Raw genomic sequence first — 22,713 nt, 5'->3', positions numbered from 1 at the left:
CTCAGGTACGCCACCCATGGAATGTATTAAGAGTCCATGTCAGTATTGGTGTAGAGAATAAGTACTTGGCTGGAGTGCGTCTCTCGGTTCATCAGGGAAGGAAGTGGGTTATTTCCCTGGTCAGCGTTCTCGGTTACTCGACCTGATACTGGCGGTGTCCTGTGATGTGTTCCGTGTAGATGTCTCTGGACCACCTGATGGAGTCGGACATCACTAGCTGTCTCATGAACTGGCGGTAGTGTTGACAGACTCCGCACACTCTCAGTACCAGCTCGTTGTGGGGGTCCCATGCACCCAGCGCTCCCACGACCAGGGCGTGGATCTTGACCTCGTAGCCTGGGCTTTCAGGGTGTCGGCCAGCGGGGTGTACTTCAACGCCTTCTGTGTGCGGGCGTCGTGAAAGGCCAGTGACCTGTTCTCAAATGACACCGTGACGTCTACCATGAGGACCTTCTTCTTTTCTGTGTCAGTCACGACAATGTTGGGTCGCAGTCAGTTGTCTGTCCCGGGGATGGCAGAGTCGACGGTGATCTTCCCCAGGGGCGGCAGGATGGCTTTCACCAGCCAGTTCTGGATGGCATTGTGGCGGTGCCACCAGGCTCCAGAGTGCTGTTTGCATCCACACAGGACATGGAGCAGGGTCTTGTTGGCGTAGCCGCACTTCCTGCAATGCCTGTCCCGGTTGCCGTGGTGGATGGCTCTTTTGAGGGGAACAGTTGAGTCGGGCCCAGTGGACGAACCGCCAGTCGGTGAACCTGGTGATGCTGCCCCCGGGGAGGAAGTGGTTGCTGGCGTCCCACTTGCTGGACACCTCAAACACTTTGCCCTGGTCCGCTTCCACTTGAGGTTCTCGGCATAGTGGCAGCGGATGGAGTCTTTCAGGGTCCTTCCAGAATCATTCCGGCGGTCAGGGTGATGACGGTGTGGTCTGGGATCTTTATGCACGGCACCAGTATTCCCAGCTCCCGGCACTCCTTGCACCACTTCCAGCAGCAGCTGATCCTCTTTTCTAGGCATCTTGAGGTGTTGCGGGTTGGGACCAGAGAGGACAGGTCTCCCCCTCTCTCCCAAATTCAGCCTCCAGGGAGCCACTGAGGTAAGTGGCGACATCCTGCTCGGAGGTGGCCCTGGCGATGCGTTTTCTGACCACATCCCTTACAGCTTCTTCCATGATGCTCCTCACTGTCGGGTCCGGGCACGTCAGTAGGTGGAAGGCCTGGGTAATCACCGCCACATCGCACAGGTCGTCCATCCAAGGTACACTGACGCTGCCCTGCCTGTGGGAAATGTAGATGATGTCAGTGCTGGCCCTCTGGGGAAGGTAGAGCCATTTCCTCACCAGCTGCCTGATGGTACTGTCAGCCTTGTTCAGGGGGACCTTGGCCATGGCTGATCCCCTGAGGACGAAGGAGATGTGGGAGATCAGGAAGGTATCGAGGGCATTGATCTTTTGCCAGGGGGGAGTCGATTTGGGCCACATCCTGCAAGATCTCTGCAATGGTGTCTTCGGGGGTCTGTCGGACGCGGACTCCTGTGAGTGTGCCCAGGTGTTGCTATACCTCTCCCTCCTCGAGGGAGGCCATGGGCTTGCCCTGGATCAGGAACTGTGACGCCCGGACCAGAGCCCTGGCGCTGCCTTCGACGTGGAGGGAGGCCCACTTTTTGAGGTTGAAGCGAAGGCCCATGCACTCGGCGGCTTCGCTGGCAATGTCAAGCATCCGCTGGAGGCTTACCGAGCTGTCGGCGACCAGGACCAGATCTTCCGCATAGGCCAGGATGTTGATTCTCTTGCTGTGCAGGTCGAAGCCAGCTGAGCCTCCGGAGACGGCTCGGATGAGCGGTTCCATGGCCAGGTTGAAGATGATGGGGCTGAGGGGGCAGCCCCCTGTCATGCCGCAGCGGATGGGGATGGTGTCCGTCTCTCCGTCCGTAGTGCGGGTGGTGGTGGTGCAATCCTTGCAGAGATCCTGGAGGATCTGGATGAAGGTTTCTGGAATCCCGAACTCTCCCAGGGTGGCGAACATGTGGTGGTGGGGTATGGACCCAAAGGCATTGGCCAGGTCGAGCCATGCTACGGCGCTCTGCCTCCTGGACTTCCTGGCTGCCTGCATGGCCATCTGAAGAAGGAAGTTGTGCTCATAACATCCCTCGCAGGACATGAAGCCCTTCTGTGCTGAGCTGACCGCGTCCCCGCCCACGAACCAGTCCATGATCCTTGCCGCGAGGCAGCTGGCATACAGCTTGTAGATGGTGGAGCAGAGGGAGATGGGCTTCCAGATGCCGGGGTCATCTCGTTCACCTTTTTTGTGGATGAGCACCCTATTTCACATTATTTATATTAACAAAATAAGAAATGTAAATTCTTGATAACGCTAGAAATTTAATTTAATATACAGTCTTCAAATAAAGGACATATCAGATATTAAACTGATAAGAATAGATACTACACTTGATCTTAGCTCAATTGTTCTAGTTTCCTGTACAGTAAGAATAAATTAGAGCTGGCACCTGTGTAGGACTATGACTGTCCACTGAATGCATCCGATGAAGTGAGCAGTAGCTCACGAAAGCTTATGCTCAAATAAATTTGTTAGTCTCTAAGGTGCCACAAGTACTCCTTTTCTTTTTGCGAATACAGACTAACACAGCTGCTTCCCTGAAACCTGGCTAAATGACTTGTTTCCTTGCCCTTCAAGCCACAGATATAGAGTCTCTCATGCTCAGTCTAACTTATAAGCCTGTTGTGGGAACTCGTTCACAGAGTTCAACTAAGGAGAAGAAATTCTAGCATCCACCTGAACGGACCAAGATGTTAAATTCCATTGATACCATGACTATGAAATACATCATTCTGAAACATTAATCATTTTCTAGCAGCATGTTAGAGGAGATGACATGCATTAGTCCTTCAGCCTGTGAAACACAAGCATTTTCCCCTACATTTTTTCATCAGACCCAGTTCCAAATTTGTTGTGGACTTCTAGGCTTCTTCCCGTCTTTACGTTCAATCCTCTTCAATTTCCCACTGATGCTATTTTCATAGGTTTGGTGGCTTTTATCCTCCGCTAGGCTTTAATTCAGCCAGTTTAGCACGTGCTAAAGTAAAATTTTGCCTTGAATAGAGTTATAGAAGGTGTTAAGATTATGTTAGCTAGCTCAGTCTAACCCACTGGTTCTCAAACTGTGCGTTGGAACCCTAAAATGGGTCGCGACCCCCTCTGAATGGGGTTGCCAGGTCTGACTTCAACTTGCTGGGGCCCAGTGCTGAAGCCAAAGCCTGAGGCTGCAGGCCCCCTCACTAGGGGCTGAAGCCCTTGAGCTTCAGCTTTGGCCCCCCTGCCCAGAATGGTGAGGCTTGGGCTTTGGCCCCCCGACCCAGGACAGTGGGACTCTGGCAGGTCCAGGCTTCAGTCCCCCCTCCTGGGGTTGTGAAGTAATTTTTGTTGTCAGAAAGGGCTCACGGTGCAATGAAGTTTGAGAACCGCTGGTCTAATCTAATGTTATCCTGTTAAATACAACGTAACACATGGTCCAAACAGATTGCATGCATTTTTTCTTGCTTTACAGGAAAACAGACCATTTTTTGTTCTGAGTTCTACTTTTAAAGCTTTTCCTCCAGAGCTAGCAAGGAAATTCTTATGCCAAAGTTATTCAAAAACCAAATGATGGTTTAGATGCAGAAACATAAAGTAAAAAAAAACCAGAGGTAGTTGGCACCTTCTTTGAACAAAATACTTGGACTGCAATATTGCCAAGCTGGGTAGCATGCTCTCTTCATGAGCATGCTCTCTTCATAAGAGAATAACCTCACACAAAATGAAAAGGAGCACTTGTGGCACCTTAGAGACTAACAAATTTATTTGAGCATAAGCTTTCATGAGCTACAGCTCACTGCATCCAATGAAGCGAGCTGTAGCTCATGAAAGTTTATGCTCAAATAAATTTGTTAGTCTCCAAGGTGCCACAAGTACTCCTTTTCTTTTTGCGAATACAGACTAACACGGCTGCTACTCTGAAACCTCTCACACAAAATGCAATTCCTGAGTTACTGACTCCAGCTTCTCCTGAGTAGCACCTTCTCATTTCCCTGGTTCAGCTGTGCTTTCAAGGCTCTCCCTAGCCTTTCCCCTACCATTCTAGCTAGCTTTTTGAGAGTTTGTCTCACTATAGTGGAATTCTTTAGTTCGGTGGACTCATCCTTTCACTTAAGCCTGCAATATCACTTATACCCTTGAACCACTAGGGACCTCAGTTTCTCCTTTGTTGCTAGGGGATTCATACTTGAGTGACTGTAGGCAGCTTAGTCTTTTAAATAAATTTTCTTTTACTTGCTTATGTCTTATTATCAAGCCACTCAAATCCATTGGATACATTTCTCTAGTTCACACAAGCATATTAACTTATTCTACAAAACTTTGCATGTAAAGCAACTCAGGAACAAATTAATAGCATGAGTTGTGCATTAAAAGCCCTGTTCAGTCAATTTTTATGCCAGCCTGAAATATAAACATTTAAAACAATGTAGGATAGCTCAGAGTAAATTTGCTAATTCCACCAAGAATACACTTTTCCTTTGTAAGGGGGAAAGGTTCCCATTTGTTATAACTGAAATGACTTTTCAGTAGATGGCAAAGCTTCTGAGCCATTTGCCTACTGTAATTTGCATTGCCATTCATATCCAGAACACTCTCTTACAGTTTCCACAGCATTTCAGGAGACACCACTGGAAGGAGCCCAATGGTTGAGAGGCACTGCTGATGGCAGACCATCATTTGGAAGGGACTAAGCAAATCTACTTCAGTTTAATAGCCAAACACACACTGACTCATGACCCTCTGAGTCTAGATAAATAGCTGGTAACTCCCTTGTGGATTACTACCCAGAGGTTGTGAACTCCCCTAGATTATGCAGGCAATCATGTGTTGCACCAGTTTGGGATACATCAACATTAACTAAGCAATACCAAATTGTTTACTTTCACATATTCTAATTTCATTTGTGAAGCTGTGCAGTTTTTTTGTGAAAGCCCACTTACCTCCAAAGGCAAAATAAGTATCTGAATTATCAGGGCCAGTAATTATTGGCCTCTGGCATACAGCAAAAATGTACAAGGAACAATTTATCTCTTTTTAATTTAATTCCAGTCCCCTATTTCCCAGCAATTGCATATGGCCACACATTCTAAACACACACACCCCTAACTCACAGTGCAACAAAAGAGGCTAGTAATCTCCAAAGCCAGTGCCTCGCTACAGGCCCAATCAAACCCACATGTGGAGGAGACCAAATATTTTGCATTTTGCTTACTGCTAATAATGCTGCTTCACTTCATTAAAAGCAGCTTATCATTTTATCTACTCTCTCTGATTAATTAACCACTGGTTAAAATGAATGAACACTTGATTTCAGGATGCTATTAATGTGTCACTGGTGAGCCACTGCTTACATATTTCCATTATTTTCTTTTTATTCCCTGATCATTCACACCACAGCAACGTTGTTTTTCAGACCTCTCTGCTTACTGTCCCTCCCCCTCAAATATGCCACAAAAATGCTTTTTCTTTTTCCCTTGGGGTGGGGGTGAGATGGGGGAGAGAGAGAGAGACAGGAGCTGTAACCTAAAACTTTCAGGAAAATGCAATTTAATAGTCTGCATTTTAGAATAATTTCCATACTGACCACAAGAATAGAAATAAAAGAATGGGAAGAAAGACCAGGCTGGTGAGGGCAGGTCAAAAGATACCATTAACACATGCAAATTATTTAGCTATCAGGAGTAGGATATAGTTTTACATGGTAATCACAAACAGTAGCACCATTAAGAAAACCTACATTTGGAAAGAAGGAAAGAATTCCCTTCCTGAGCCAAATTCCATGTGCTGTATATGAATAGAGACCTGCTACCGTATATACCTGCAAAGTTCACCATGGCACGTGACCCCTGTATCTAGATTTCTAAGAGGGAAAAAAATAAATGAAATCACACCATCACAATTAAACTAAGTATTTAAGAACTGCAATAATCCCATTCAAACTTCTGTCTGATAAACAGGACTTCCTGTCACACCTCCAAACCCAATTTTACTCTTAGCTACAAATCAGATCTACATTTTCTTTCCCCTCAATTGATTATATTTATACGACAAAATGCCAAAGATCAGAGGGCAAAATGCCCTTCTTCCTCTTCATTGAAAGGTTAAGCATTCCTTCCCCACACATAAGGCCCACAGTACATTTGACCACCAAAGGGAAATCAGCCCCCTTCAAAACCTAAATAATAATGGTCTCATGATTTCGGGGATGAAGGTGGGAGGAAATTCTTCTGATCTCCACCAAAAATTAGATATGAAATATTTTAAAGATCACGACTACTCAGGTGAGTAATCCACCCCACCAAACAGACCAGGATTTTTTAATACTTTGTTTCATTACCACCTAGAGGTCTCTTCCAAGATTGGGGCTCCAGAGTGTTGGCAGCCAAACAGGAGTAAGAGAGTCCCTGCTTACACAAGCTTACAGTCCAAACAGACAAGACAAAGGGTTAGAATGGAAGGACTGAGAAGTACAAGTGATTTGCCCAACATTACACAGCAATTTAGTAACTGAGCTGGGAATAGAAAACTGGCCTCCCAATTCCCAGTCCAGTACTTTATCCATAAGACCACACAACCTATTGGGTTAGTTTATGATTTTTGAATCATACATTACAATTCCCCTTTGACTTTGTATTTGTGAATGGGCAAGTTATTGAAATGTACAAGAATCTCACACACTTGTATAGACTGAACCGAAGAATGGAGCAATGTGTACACACACCAGAGCTTCCTTAACAGCAGGGAACAATTCTGCACTAGAGGGGGAAAAACCCTTTTCATTGTTAATTTCCACAAATGGGATTAAGCCTGACTGGGCCTTAAACTTTCCCATTAGAAGTAATGTGGAACATAGGCAAAAGCAATGATAAAAACTGTCATACACACATATATACATATACAAACATATAGACACACACACATATTCACTTTTCCTCCCAGTCACTGATTACAGATTAGTTCCACGGGCACACTTTAAAAACTCCCTTCTGCGGATTGTTAGGTTGCACTCTCACAACTCTGCTGCAGTCATTGCAAAGCATATTAATCACAGCTCCTCTTAGTGAGAAGACAATGTACAAGAGAAAAGACATTAAATGTATAGCTCTGCGGGAAACTCTTTTCCTGGCCTGGGAAATTTTAAAAATTTAGGGAGGAAACATCCCATTCTAAATCGGACAAAAAGTTGAAATCTTGAAAATTTTCAAGAACCAACAATGTGAAAAAATTGATTTGGATAATTTCAAAATGTTTTGTTATTATTTGGACTTCTTTTTTACTGTAATTAGTTGAATTGCAAAAACAAAGTCATTTCAAACAAAAAAACATTTTACATCTTAAATTTTTTTTAAAGTATCCAAATTGTCAAAACAGCCCATTAGAACAATTTCAAAACATTCCTCTTCTCCCCTCAAGTTTCTTCTAAACAACACATTCATCAAAATCTATCCTTTCCCATTAACAGTTTTGGATTTGATGAACTGCCATTTTCTGACAAAATGCATTTTCAAAAAATTCCTAACCAGCTCCTTTTAAATGTAAAGTCTGAAAATATTTGTTTTTTTACTTCTTTATTTCAAAGTCTACTTAGTTAAGATTCATAAAACAAATGTAAGAGACACAGATCTATTCCACTAACTCTGTGCTATGTACTTTATGATGCTGATGGCCAGCCATCATATGTCATGCAAGTAAAAAACTTAGCTCATCTGACAAATTGTCTTCCTCCACATTCTGTGTTCATTTTCTTCTCTTCACTCCAAGTTTTCTCTATGACCTGTCCCCAACTCCACAGACTACAGAGGGGTCTCCTCTTCTCTTATATCACGGGTGGGCAAACCTTTTGGCCCGAGTGCCACATCGGGGAATAGAAACTGTATGGCAGGTGTGGGAGGGGATGAGGGCTCTGTTTGGCGGTGCAGGCTCTGTGGTGGGGCTGCGGATGAGGAGTTTGGGGTGTAGAAGGGTGCTCTGGGTTGGGACCGAGGGGTTTGGAGAGCGGGAGGGGGATCAGGGCTGGGGCAGGGGGTTAGGGCGTGGGGAGAAGCTCAGGGGTGCAGGCTCCGAGCAGCGCTTACCTCAAGTGGCTCCCGGAAGCAGTGGCATGTCCCTTCTCCGGCTCCAATGTGGAGGCATGGCCAGGCAGCTCTGCATGCTGCTCCATCCGGAGGCACTGCTCATGCAGCTCCCATTGGAACTCCCTTTGGAACACTGAGGAGCCAGAGGGGTGCCATGGCGCAGCTTCCGGGAACCACGTGTTGTGGCCCTGACCCTGCGCCCTGGCTGGGACAGCCCCCCAACCCAGCGCCCCGGCCGGAACAGGACCGAGCCGTGTGGTGTAGCCCCAACCCTGCGCCCCAGCCAGAGCGGGGCCGAGCTACATGGTCCAGCCCCTGAGAACCAGCGCCCCAGCTGGAGCACCGGAGCGGAGCCGAGCCGCGTGGTGCGGCCCCTGACCCCGCTCCCCAGCAGGAGCTCACGGGCTGGGTTAGAACGGGTTGCGGGCCATATCCAGCCTACGGGCTGTAGTTTTCCCACCCCAGTCCTATATGGTATACCAAGACTTAGCAGAATTTGACTTTTTTGAATATAATTTTACATTATCAATTTTTATTTCAAGTGTTTTTTCTGATTTTAATTTTCAAAGCTGTGCAAATTACGGGGGAGGAGGTCAGCCAATAGTTATTTAATGACAGTGGACACTGATGAGATTCAAAATGTTAAAACTTTGTAACAATTAAAATGTCACAACAGATGATCAGCATCACATGTCAAAATATACAAAGTAAATATCCTTAATAGGTTAAAAAAAATTCTCAGGCAGCATTCTTTTTTTTTTTACTTTGACGATCTGTAAATTTTGATTAATATTGATAGAAATATTTTTTCGTTCGTTTGTGTGTGGAAAGTGAAATTGACGTTTACTGATATTTACCAATAAAAATCTAATCCTTCCAAGCACAGGCATTACTCAGCGCTTAAAGAGAGCTCTTCAGGCAAAGACAAAATGCAAGCCTCTAGGAAGTGCTCCTCCTCCCATCCAAGGAGTGCTGCTGAACTATTACAGGGTCAATGTGTAGAAAGGCCCCAATTCAGCAAATAGTTTAAGCATGTGCTTAAGTCCATCCCTATTCATCAAAGTACTTAAGCACATGCATTTGCTTAAAATATAGCATAACTTAAAGTTAAGCAATGCACTTAAGTGCTTTGCTCAGTGGTGATGTACTGTTTAATCAGGATTTAAGGCCTGTGAGAAGATTAGGTCTCCAGAGACTGGAACTCCTGGAAACACAAACTCTGCTGTTAATTCATTCTGACTCAGAAGTCTGACTCCTGGCTGGGTGCTGGATAGCTTCATAGCTTTGACACTGGATATGTTTCCTGTATTAGAAATCCTAACTCAAAACCGACCTTAAAAGCTTTGCTTTTTTTTAAAGACATTAAGCAAATATCCTGCTGAAACACGGCTCGAAGTCTTGAAAACTGTTAACTTGATTTATGTGTGAAAAGAGAAATACAAACAGAGTAAGCTTACCACCGATAGATAAGCTATTACAGACACCGCTTAACATACCACAGCGTCACCCACCTGAAATATGTTAGCTAGAAGCTGTATCACCTTTTCTCTGGAGATGGGTCAGGAGAGAAGGAAAAAATAAAATAAAGAGATGACTTTGCTGCAATCTTGAAAGCACTTTTTTTTTCTCATTATTCTAAGTGTGTCAATTATGAACAGGATCTCAACTTTGTATATGATTTATACTTTCCAGGAGCGAAAAATCTTTGCCCAAGTTTAATTGAAGAAAGGACAAAAAAGGTAACTCCACATATAGCAATGAAACAGCAAATGTTTGGCTACTTAACAATCAGACGTTCCCTCCTCCCACACTCACCCTCAAAAAATACTTAAAAGTCCAGCAAGAATACCTTCCCCCTCCCCCGCAAAAGGTTTCAGCCCAACAAACTTGGAAGAATTTCCTTTTGCTTCGTTTCCCAAATATCACTACCATGTCCCACCTCTTCTCCTAAAGCTTTTCACCCGAAGGGATATACACTGGGTGATAGCATTTGATAGCAGACTCTGCTGCTTAAATCCATACATAAGCAGACAGTTAGAAGCACATGCTGCACTAAGGCACTGTAAAGGAGCTTAACAATGTACATTTCTTGGAGTCTGACACATGGAAGCAGTTGGAAAAGGACAACATCCAAAACCAGCACGATCTCCCGAGACCTCTGACATGTTGGCCAGGTGAAGAATAAAGAAAAGAGGGGCATATAGGGACATGGGGCTTATGCCTGAGCTCCCGGCGTAAGCAACAGCTGAGGAGGGGGGAAATATCTCTGACTTGTTACAGTAATGTGAGCCAGCAACAGGAACAGAAGGGGTTATCCAAGGAAAAACTCAGTACTATGCTGAGATAACAGAGGCACAGACCGAGTACCCTGGCCTAAGAGAAATGGCAATAGTCCTGAAGCAGGGCCTCCACAGGAAGAGACTGGAAATATAGGGTACATGCAAAGTTTCCAGTAGAAAAATCTAATTGAGTAAAACAAAACAAAACACAAACAGAAGGCTAACGAGCAGAGGCCCACCAAAAAAACCCCTCCAACCCTGTGAGATTTGGGTTTACAGGTTTACATTAACCCAGATCCTGTGAGTTTTGGGGTCTGAAAGAACCCTGAGACTGTAAGCAAGCTCAGCTGGAACTGCCAGGTTTTGCAGTGGCTTTCGCCCAGAACTCCAGGTCAGACCAGGCTTGCAAATCTCAGTCAATTTGCTCCAAGTTCTGGGTTTGAAATGAACATATCCCACAGCTCTAATAAAGAGTCTGTCTGGGAGAAAGTGAATTTAGGGATTGTAAGGTGGCTTCTGCTAGTCTTCCTTCCCTATCAACTCCCTCTTTCTTACCCGTATGGCTAATTCAGGGAATACATGCCTGAAGCAGTCAGGAGATTCCCATGATTTAATCTGGCAGCCATGGAGAAAGGTTATCAGCCATTTTTAAATGATTTAGAGAGCCATGCCAGCTGGGTAGCTGGTGCCATTTTTCAAAGGTGAGAAACAGAGGAGTGAAACTTACCTTTCTACAGTAATAAGGATTAGTGGTCTGGGAGTCTGGCACTCCTCCCTCATTAAAAGATAGGAGACAAAGTGATAGACAGGTAATTACCTAGAAGGAGCCCGAGGGAAATTCCAGGAGACTCCATTAGAATGCTTCAACTGGTCTGTATGTTTCTGCTTGTCTCTTAGTATCAATTGAAGCGCCCCAGAAAAGTAACCCGAAAGGTCCATTGCTTTGTTTCAGAAGGTAATCAGTCACCCAGTAGGGGCCCTTCTAATAAAGGATTTGCTTTCTTCCCCACCGTCCGCAGCATGGTAGCAAGCATGGGACAGAGCTGCTCCAGGCAGATTTGCCTACCTGCAGTTTGTCATTTGGTCAGCAAGTTATACCCTGCAGTATCTGCACTTAGTCTGAGGTTTTACATTTTGCACCAAACATCAGTCTATGGGACTATGGATACCCCTGAATCACAGAGCTAATGATTCATTTAGGAATCAGTTATCGTAGGATACAGAGAGCTAAAGACTTAACAATGGGCTTTCCAAAGGAGCCTAAAGGAATTAGGTGTTCAAATCAACTTGGCTCTCAATGGAACTTGGGCACTTAACTCCCTTAGCATCCCCTGAAAGTCGCAGCAGGAACTAACAACATTTAAAAACATGTTCTAAAATAGGTTCATCTAAAATGCTTGTAAGGAAAGGGATAGCTCAGTGGTTTGAGCATTAGCCTGCTAAACCCAGGGTTGTGAGTCCAATCCCTGAGGTAGCCATTTAGGGGAGGGAGGGATAGCTCAGTGGTTTGAGCATTGGCCTGCTAAACCCAGGGTTGTGAGTTCAATCCTTGAGGGCGCCATTTAAGGATCTGAGGCAAAAATTGGGGATTGGTCCTGTTTTGAGCAGGGGGTTGGACTAGATGACCTCCTGAGGTCCCTTCCAACCCTGATATTCTATGATAGAAACTGTTTTGCAACCATTAACTTGCATGGCACTGGGGATATGGAATATAAACCACATTCCAAGAAGTGGAAAAATAGGTGAGGATTACATGAGGTCACACCACCATTTATGGCCATGGAATTTATTACATAGAGGCTCACACATACCATATTCTGGCACTTCTGCCTGGAACTAGAAGCATTTAAATACATGAAAAACAAGTTCAGTTGGAAGGAAGCATAGCCTAGTAGATAGGGCACTGGATTTGGGCTCAGGAAACCCGGGTTCAATTGTTGACTCTGCCACCAGTCTCCTAGGTGACCTTCGGCAAGTCACATCCACCCATGCCTCACTTTCCTCATATGTAAAAAAGGGATAATGTTACTGATTTCCCTTTGTAAACCACTTTGACATCTACTGATAAAAATTGCTATGTAAGATCTAGGTCGGGGTGGGCAAACTACAGCCTGCGGGCCAGATCCAGCCCCCCAGGGCTTTGGATCTGGCCCATGGGATTGCCACCCCCGTGGCGCCGCACCGCTCCGGGAAGCGGTCACACCATGTCCCTGCAGCCCCTGGGGGTGGGGGAGCAGAGAGCTCCACATGCTGCTCTTGCCTGTGGGTACCTCCCGCAAAGCTCCCATTGGCCAGGAATGGGTTGCCGCGGCCAATGGAGCTTCAGGGGAGGTACCCACTGGCGAGGGAAACACTTGGAGCCTTCTGCACCCCCACAACTCCCAGGGGCCGCACAGGGATGTGGTGCCGGCCACTTCCCTGAGTGGCGTGGTATGGCACGACACGGGCTGGGACAGGCACGCATGGGGACCTCCCTGGCCCCGGTGCAGGCTGCTGCCACCCAGGAGCCGCTCTAGGTAAGCGGCGCTGGGCCGGAGCCTGAACCCCTCCTGCACCCCGCACCTCAACTCCCCGCCCTGAGCCCCCTGCCACATCCCACACCCCTCCTGCACCCCAACCCCCTTCCCTGAGCCCCTTCACACCCCTCCTCTGCCCCAACCCCTTGCCCTGAGCTCCTTCCTGCACACCGCACTCCATCCCTGCACCCAAACCGCCTGCCCCAGCCCTGCAAGCCATTTCCCCACCCAGATGTGGCCCTCGGGCCAAAAAGTTTGCCCACCCCTGATCTAGGTATTACAATTATTACCCAATCTTTTCCAAATCTCAAGGAAAGATGTGATTCAAATGTAGAGTTATTCAAATGCAGGTGATTTTACCTGAACCAGTATTTTGCCCAATGGGAGTCCTTTCTTCCCTGGAGACATAATGGATGATGGGGCAAGAGATTACAAATGACCAAAGAGGACCTGGGGTGGAGGGCAAGGGCCAAGGAGCTAAGTTAATGCAGAGAAGTCATCATTCCACCAATGCACTGAGCATCTTTCAAAAAAAATATGTTTCTACTAACATTTTAAGCAAACCTTTTCCTCCGGCTGCTCAAAACTAGCTCTCTGTCCTACACATAGAAATAGGCACAGGACAGGACTGTATGCATGAATGAACATACACAGAAGCCTCTCTTTGCATGAGTACATTGAAGAGGATGGAAAACCATCCCGATCAACTTGGAGATGATCTAAGAAAATAAAAATTCCACACTGACAAGCTTATTCTAAGCTTCCCCTCCTTTCCCACCTGCTCCAAAAGAGGTTTAACAGGCAAGACACCTAAAGCGGGCAGATAACAATTACCTTTTACCTCTCTGAAGAGGCCGCCGCCAATTAGCACATTCCTGGAGCTTCTAATTCAGGCAAGAAAAGAAAAGGGGGGGGGAGTGAGCTGGGATTGATGTCTCTGTCTGTAACACACAGTATTTCCTAAGAGAGAGAAAAAACAGAAAAGGGGAACGTAAATATCAGCTTTCTCATCCTTTGAAGGTGCAGCAGATTACAACAACTCCTCAGCATAGCTATAGTCCCTCCCCACTTCTCCACCCCAAAATAGCCATCTGTGGCTGTACTGATTTGCTTGCCATGCCAAGGTCCAGAATGTGTAGGCCAAGTCAACTGCTAATAATTATTAAAAAAAAGAGCATGGATTGAGCTGAACTGTCAGATATCTTATCCAAACCAAACGTTTGTGGGGGCATGGGGAGGGGGGAGGTGTTGTGTTCTAAAGAGCAAGATAGTGATCCTAAAATAACCTACAACCGGATAATTGCAAGGGAGATGCCAAAATATACCTGAGTATTCATTCAAATGAATTTGCCTCAGTCACGTTCAGGTCCATTTCTGTAAAACATTCACATTAGCTGCTTTTTCTGGCAAAACAACAGTAGCGCATTTTAAAGTCACACGCCCAAGTGTCCACACACGTGCGTGCACACACACACAGACTTTTAAAATCACACATACAAATGCTTGTGTGCTCATCCCATCAAAGAACATTAATACCAACACGTGATGCATCTGAATAACCACTGCACCAATTATAAATATTTTTATTTTTTATTTTCATTCCAATGTATACAAACACCCAGGAACTCCAAATCCAGGTTATGTTCTTTGACAAATACTTTAAAATACAACCCAAAAAGATGAGGAACAACCAATAACCCTTCTCCAGACTGAAGAAGCCAGTTCACAAAACAGAAACTTTCCCAACTCAGCTCCCATAAAAGCTTAATCCCTCCCCTCAGAGGGTCTCTGGCCCCATCTGCCACAACTGGATGTCCAAGGAAGGTCATCTAAGGCTTTGTCTACACTAGCATTTTTGTCGGTCAGGGGTGTGAAGAAACAGCCCCCTGTTGCACACTAGTTTCCCCAAGAAAGGCGCTGGTGTAGACAGCACTATGTCAGCAGGAGACGCTCTCCTGCCGACACAGGGCTTGGCTACACGTGCGAGTGAGAGTGCATTAAAGGAGCCCTGAGTGCACTAGGTCACTACCCGTCCACACTGGCAAGGCACGTAGAGCGCTCCTGGTACTCCACCTCGGCAAGAAGAATAACGTTTGGTGCGCCCCCACTGAAGCGCCACAGCGCCAGTGTGGACACCCTGGTCTGTTAATGCGCTCTGATCGGCCTCCAGAAGTGTCCCACAATGCCTCTTCTAGCCACTCTGGTCATCACTTTGAACTCTACTGCCCTGCCCTCAGGTGACCAACCATCAGACCCACCCTTTAAATTCTCTGAGAATTTTGAAAATCCCCTTCCTGTTTGCTCAGCCAGGTGTGGAGTGCTCTCAGCGAAATCTTTCCAGGTGACCATGCCTCCACGCACCAGGTGATCCCCAGTATGGAGCAATGGTGAGGTGCTGGACTTCATCAGTGTTTGGGGGGAGGAAACTGTCCAGTCCCAGCCGTGCTCCAGCCATAGGAATTACAATACCTTTGGGCAGATATCAAGGGACATGATGGAAAGGGGCCATGACCGGGACGCATTGTAGTGCAGGGTTAAAGTGAAGGAGCTGCGGAATGCCTACCACAAAGCCCACGAGACAAACAGCTGCTCCGGTGCTGCCCCTGAGACCTGCCATTTCTACAAAGAGCTGGACGCGATACTTGGGGGTGACCCCACTTCCACTCCAAGTACCACCAGGGATACTTCAGAGCCCAGTTCAACAAGGCAAGAGGAGGAGCAAAGAAGGAGCAAGGGTGCTGAGGCTGAGGAAGACACCCCGGAATCCTTAGATACATGCAGCCAGGAGCTGTTCTCAAGCCAGGAGGAAGGTAGCCAGTCGCAGCAGCCGGTGCTTGAGGAAGGACAAACACCAGAGGAGGTGCCCGGTAAGCAGCTTTTATTTTGGGAAGGAAGTTATTTGGCGTGGGCTCTCTGGGCGAGGAGGGTTAGGGCTGCATGCATGCCTAGATACGGAATAGGGCATTGATGTGCTCTCTCACATCGCAATAATCGGCCTCAGTGATCTCTTCAAAGGTCTCATCCAGAACTTGGGCAATGCACTTGTGCGGGTTTCTCAGGAGAGCCACTGTGGTCCTTGTCCCAGTAAAGCTAACTTGTCTGCGCCACAGTGCCGTGAGGGGCGGGGGGACCATTGCTGCACACAGACAAGCTGCATATGGGCCAGGGCGGAAGCCGCAATGCAGTAGAAGTCCCTCCCTTGCTTCCCAGGTCACCCTCAGCAGCAAGATATCTTCCAGGACAAACTCCTGTGGAAAATGTGGGGACAGTGTTCAGTACAGGGGCCCCCTGCAGTTGTTGGCTCTCCTCAAGGCACAGAAACCCAGAAGACAGTACAGCCATGAAACAATCAATCACACTTGACCCTGTGCTTACTCACCATTTTGGGGCTCCTGTGGGTTGTGCGCGCTTGCTTTGGGATGGGCAAATTATGCTATTGAGTAGACTGTGCTTGCCCTTTACAGATGCAACCTTGAGATCTCAGCCGTTCATGTTATCACCAGCCAAAAGACTCCAAAGAATCAGAAAGAGGCCACGTAGAAGCAAGGAAGACATGTTGCATGAAGTAATGCAGCATTCAAGTAATGAAAATCAAAAAGTGCAGGAGTGGCGGACAGTGAAAGGAGGATCCGCCAGCAGAATGAGGAGTGCCGGCACAAAAACGCGGTGCTCGGGCAGCAAAGCACAGATCGGCTGATAAGCATAATGGAGTGCAAAGCAGACTCTATCCAGGCGCTTGTAGCCATGCAGATGAAGCACTACCAAGCCCGCGCCCCCCTGCAGCCTTTGTCCCAAAACTCTTTCCCTTGTGCCCCCATGTCACCTCCAACCCACTTTCCCTTGTGCCCCCATATCACCTCCAACTCACTTTCCCCAACATCCGGGTTCCAATGTTCCCTCTAATTTTTGACAGGCCATGTGCAAAAAAAATTTCTTCTGTGCAAATTGTTGTACTTCTGTGCAAATTTTTGTGTGCGCGGTGTTTTGCCATGTATGCGGGGTTTAGGATCTGTGTGTGCGCATATGCGCACAGCTTAGAGGGAACAGTGGTTCTTACCACCACCAGCTGCCTCCAACACCTGTAGCTTCACCACCCAGCCCTAAAAAGTATGACCCTTACGCACTGCACTCAACCCCCATCACTATGCAGTATAGCCATCCTGAAGTGCTGCACTCATTGCACAACACTCCAAACAGGAAGGCTGAGCATGATAACAGGACATACGCAAATCTGTGATTGTACCGTTCCCCACCCCACCCCACCCCCTTGCCCTGTTTCCCAAGCAGTTGTGTTTCTTTTCAATAAATGAATTTTCTTTTCAATAAATGGAATTTTTGGCTTTGAAAACATTCTTTATGATTGCATAAGTAAAAGATACCTTAGCCCAGGAAAGAAACAGGCACTGCAAGTCAGCATAGCAAACACAGATTCCTACTAACATTGGAACCACTGCACTTCACTCCTGTGCAGGGCACCAGACATTACTGGTGACTTTCAGCCTCAAATTGCTCCCTCAAAGCATCCCTAATCCTTGCAGCTCCACGCTGGGCCCCTTTAATAGCCCTGATCTGGAGGCTGAATTTGAACAGTCAGAGGTGTTGAACCTCCGAGTTCCATGCCTGAGTGAATCGTTCACCCTTCCCTTCACAAATGTTTTGGAGGGTACAGCACACAGATATAACTGCAGAGATGCTGCAATCGGCCAGGTCCAGCTTCCCATACAGAGAGCGCCAGCGGCCCTTTAAACGGCCAAAAGCACATTCCACAGTCATTCTGCACTGGCTCAGCCTGTTGTTGAACCTCTCCTTGCTGCTGTCAAGGCTCCCTGTGTAGGGTTTCATCAGCCATGGTATTAAAGTGTCAGCAGGGTCTCCAAGGATCACAATGGGCATTTCGACTTCCCCTACGGTGATCTTCTGGTCTGGGAAAAAAGTCCCGGCTTGCAGCTTCCTGAACAGGCCAAAAGATGCATGCGTCATGCGCCTTTCCATGCCAGCCTGCGTTAATGTCAATGAAACGCCCATGGTGATCCACAAGTGCCTGGAGAACCATAGAGAAATAGCCCTTCCGATTAGCGTACTCGGAGGCTAGGTGGACTGGTGCCAGAATTGGAATATGAGAGCCATCTATCGCCCCTCCACAGTTATTGAAACCCATTTGTGCAAAGCCATCCACAATGTCAGGCACGTTACCCCGAGTCACGGGTCTTCTGAGCAGGATGCAATTAATGGCCCTGCAAACTTGCATCAACACGATTCCAACGGTCTACTTTCCCACTCCAAACTGGTTTGCGACCGAACAGCAGCTGTCTGGAGTTGCCAGCTTCCAGATTGCAATAGCCACCTGCTTCTCCACCATCAGGGCAGCTCTCAATCTCGTGTTCTTGAGCCGCAGGGTGGGGACGAGCTCATCACAGAGTCCCATGAAAGTGGCTTTTCTCATCCGAAAGTTCTGCAGCCACTGTTCATCATCCCAGACTTGCATGACAATGTGATCCCACCACTCAGTGCTTGTTTCCCGAGCCCAAAAGCAGCGTTCCACAGTGGTGAGCATGTCCGTGAATGCCACAAACAAACTCGTGTCATTTGCATTACTTGAGTCGATATCGTCGGAGCCCTCACTGTCACTTCGGATCATAAGGAATAACTCAACTGCTGGCAAGACTCGTCAGTATACTCCCCAGCAGTTCAGGCTCCATTCCCGCAGACCAAAAGGGAAGACAGAGCGCGCAGTACAAAAAACGTTCAAAGATGGTGCCAAATGTGGACGGAAGCACAGGGATTGCTGCGATGCGAACCAATGCATCATGGGGTGTTGGGACAAGACCCAGAATGCCCCGCACCCCCGCCTCCTTCCCACAAGCCACAGTGCCAGAATGGGAAGAGGTGCTCTGTGGGATAGCTGCCCATAATGCACTGCTCCCAATGCCGCTGCAAGTGTTGCAAATGTGGCCACGCCAGTGTGCTTGCAGCTGTCAGTGTGGACAGACTGCAGCGCTTTCCCTGCTGCGCTCTACGAAGGTTGGTTTAACTCAAAGCGCTCTACATCTGCAAATATAGCCATGTCCATAGCTACCACCGCTCATTGTGGGTGGTTTAATTATGCAGGTGGGAGAGCTCTCTCCCGCTGGCATAGAGCTGCTACACATGAGACCTTACAGCAGCACAGCTGCAGTGGTACAGCTGTGCCACTGTAAGGTCTGTAGCGTAGACATAGCCTTAGGCAGGCTAAGCATAACCCTTCGCTGAAAGAGAAACTTAAAACAAGGAACCCAATGCTCAGCCTCAGTCTCCACCACCTAATAAGCTTCTCAGAGTTTCACTCATTTCTGTTATCCCAGCCAGGACTCTTGCCCTCCACATACCACTGTCAGAAAGAGAGGAGTTTACAGCCTGTCCCATTCCTTCCCCCACAGCTACCACCAATGTTAGGGAGTACTCTAAGGTGTCTCAGATTTCATGGTCCTCTTTCTCTCACTGGTGGCTAGCCTCAAATGAAAGGCAAACAAGTTGAGGGCGGGGGGGGGGGGGGGGGGGGGAGGCTGAGGGGAAGGGAAATTAAAGAGATACAGAGGCTGAGGGGAAGGGAAATTAAAGAGATACATATGAAATAAATTTGCCTGATTAATATATTTGAGGAAATGGCCAACTGCTCTCTGCCCTTCTCTGACCAAGGGTTTATTTAAAGAATTTTCCCTGGAAAATCTGAGTATGAATTCAACACAGAAGAAACTAAGATTACCCTTTTCCCTAACAAGAAAAAACAAATGCATCTAATACCGAACAGTGGCTAACTGTGCCACTTGATTCTCATCTCTCTAAAGTCATTTTTATCTGATGCTGGGGAACCTAACAGGGAGAAAAGGGAAGTCAATCTCATCATAAGGAAATCTGTTCTTAAAACCATTCAATGCACAGTACAGTTTCTCCAATTCCAAAAGGGCACAGCTTCTGCATCTGCCAGGAGGACTAAACCCCCACTCTTCACCCTTTTCTACCTTCGAGGCAGACTTAAAGGTGCAAGGATAATTTTGACCGGCTTCCCCTCTAGATACGTGATGGCCTAAAAAAGAATTCACTAAGCAACAACGGTAGTGTAAATAAACAATGAAAACCTCAACAAAGATCCTGGAGGAAAAGACACAGAGACTGCACGCGACAGGAGAGAGAGAGATAAAGAACAAACAAGATCAGTGGCACAAAATGTCTCCTGTTGTGCCCTGCTACATCTGCCCATTGAAGTACCCAGACAAAATAAACCAGTGATCCAGAATGATAGATCCTGAGATACAAAAGAATCATCTAAACCTCCCCAACGGCAGACTCTCCCACATAGTAGAAAAGCACAATTATATACAGTTTCCCGATTTGCATCTCTTCTACACATCAGGTACCATGGCTGTTTGCATGAAAAAGTGTCACATTTTGAGTACTATACTTATTGTCTGAAATTGGTTAAACGCAATTTAGTGCAAAGGGGAGTAGGCTTAGAGCCCTGATTGTGGAGAACTGAAAAGAAATGACCCTCAATGAACTGGTTGTGACACATGTACTTCCTGAGGCAATGCACTAATCAATATTTACTGACAGACTCACCACAGACCATGTCGGGAAAGACAGCAAAACAAATACACACACACACATTTTGCATTCATCAGTGATACAAATCAAACACATCCTTCTTTCCTTTTTCATTATTAAATCAAAGACACGCTTTAGGCAGCATTATGATGAAAAGTCTGTACGAATGATAAAAAAAAACCACCACAGACACCAGTCAGGTGGAGCCAGTTAGGAGTTGCTATACTAGTTAAATGTCATCATATGTTTTAAATACATATTATATATCAAAATCATACACAGTTTCACTCTTCTAAAACAGAAAAGGGACTTGACCCTTGGTCTTCCACATACTGGGTAAGTATCCTAACCACTCAGCTATTGGCTATTCTAGATTTTTTGGGGGTGGGGTAGTGGGGGGGGAGACACAGGGAGGAGGCATCTCTTGCTTTCACAATTCCATCCTGGTCCAATTCCATCCTGGTCCAAATGGTTTCCTGATGAATGGTTCCCCTAAACTCATCCTTTTGCAGGAAAAGCTTTGGATCAGAATTTTCAACAAAAACCAGTTTTCTCAAACATTTTCCGACCAGTTCTAGTCACAAGCCCCACTGTGGGCCACAATCAGGACTCAACAAGCACTGCTCTTACAGAGATATCTATAGTCCTCTTACCACCACCATGAACAAAAAGAGAAATGGGACCTATGGAAAAGCAAAACATCTGCAAAGCTCTCTCGTTATCCTCCTTTGCCATAATGCTTACAAAAAAACTTGACGCAGAGAAAAAAGGGAATTCTGTGTAGTATTTCTTTTTATAAACATCATATTCCCCCTCAGGTTATCTGTGTGGTATTAACTTGCCTGCATGCCAGGAGTCCAGGCAGCTGGCAAGTGAGGCACAGCCAAACCAAGAATTCCCAAAAGTCATAAAATACATTTTTCATATTCTTTTTTATTTCATTGATAAATATATACAGATTTAAGGACAAATTGTCACTGGGCTTAAATGTCATAACTCACTCTTTCCAGCGGCGTAACACAGTGCCAAAAACTCTGAAGAACGTAGTGCCACGTGAGACTCAAATCTTGGCATACCTAATAGTGCCTCAAGAAGTTGCCTTGTTACCATGGCAATTTACAACGCCCAGGAGTCACTTTATAATGGTGTTGCTGTGGTAACCACTGCTTGGTGAGGCCATGGCAGCTTTGTAGCAGCTTGGGCCGCAGGAGGGTTGCGGGCATGGGGCTTACACCCTGCACCTTTTTGGCCCCATGTGTGCGCGTGAGGAGCTGCCATTAAGCCCTGTGCCTGCCTTACGTTTGGCCCCCGACCCTCCCATGCTGGGCTGGGTAGTGGCTCCAGCTCCTGGGTTCACCTGCTGCTTCTTCACTGTAAATAAGGACAGCTTTTAGAAGCTATTTAATTAAACATTGGGAAACCTATTTTGTGATTTATGCCTCACCAGTCAAAAACCTCAGGAGCAACCAGTAGCCAGGAGTTAAATCAAAAGGAGGCTGTAAAAGGAAATGAAACAATGGCAAAGACAAGAGTCTTTGAGGGAACAATTTGGAGAACACGCCTTCTGGCTCCACCCATCCCAGAATGGATGACTCTTCCCAAGGGTCAGCCAAGGGAGTCCGCTGCACCCAGAGAAGTTGCTTCTCCATGCCAGTTAGATGAGCTGAGAGGAACTTACACCTTAAACTTTCTTTGCTAGCTGTTGTAAATATGACCCAAGAGGCCTTTTATTGTTTTTATCCTTTGCTCTTCACGCTTTGTACCTTAGAGGAATGAATAAATGATGCTTTGTTTTGATGATGCTGTTTGTGTCACCGCATACTTAAGACATGCCTGCACGACAACAGCCACACTGGTACAGCTACGGTGTTGTACCACCATAGTACAGACGCTTCCTCCGTTGATAGAAGGGGTTTTCCTGATGCAGTAGTTAACCCACTTCTCTGAGCGGTGATGCTTAGGTTGAAAGAAGAATTGTTCCATGAACCTAGCTAGATCTACAGTGTGGGTTAGGTTGAACTAATTAGGCTGCACAGGGCACAACATTTTTCACAGCCCTGAATGATGTAGATCTAGACATTAGACTATGCCTTATGACGGTCACAGGCGCCTGAAGGTAAACTATTACAGGTGGCAAACCCAAGTCGAGCTTGTGTTATTAACTCAG

At 46.6% G+C, this 22,713-nt stretch overlaps 1 protein-coding gene and 1 pseudogene across 1 annotated transcript in view; both read right to left on the bottom strand.

The window, feature by feature from the left end:
- ZMIZ1 (zinc finger MIZ-type containing 1) overlaps window positions 1-13,928 on the bottom strand; it is a 403,763-nt gene extending 389,835 nt beyond the window's left edge. Inside the window, 1 exon segment of the mRNA XM_077821484.1 lies at window positions 13,800-13,928. The gene's annotated coding sequence lies outside the window, so the exon portion shown is untranslated.
- On the bottom strand, window positions 2,368-2,496 carry LOC144268495 (U2 spliceosomal RNA; annotated as a pseudogene).
- Window positions 13,929-22,713: the final 8,785 nt, after the last annotated feature.

The sequence above is a fragment of the Eretmochelys imbricata genome, chromosome 7 (genome assembly GCF_965152235.1).
Source record: "Eretmochelys imbricata isolate rEreImb1 chromosome 7, rEreImb1.hap1, whole genome shotgun sequence".
Classification (NCBI taxonomy): Eukaryota; Metazoa; Chordata; order Testudines; family Cheloniidae; genus Eretmochelys; species Eretmochelys imbricata.
Note: the sequence above shows the minus strand (reverse complement) of the source record. Positions and strands in the feature narration are given on the sequence as shown.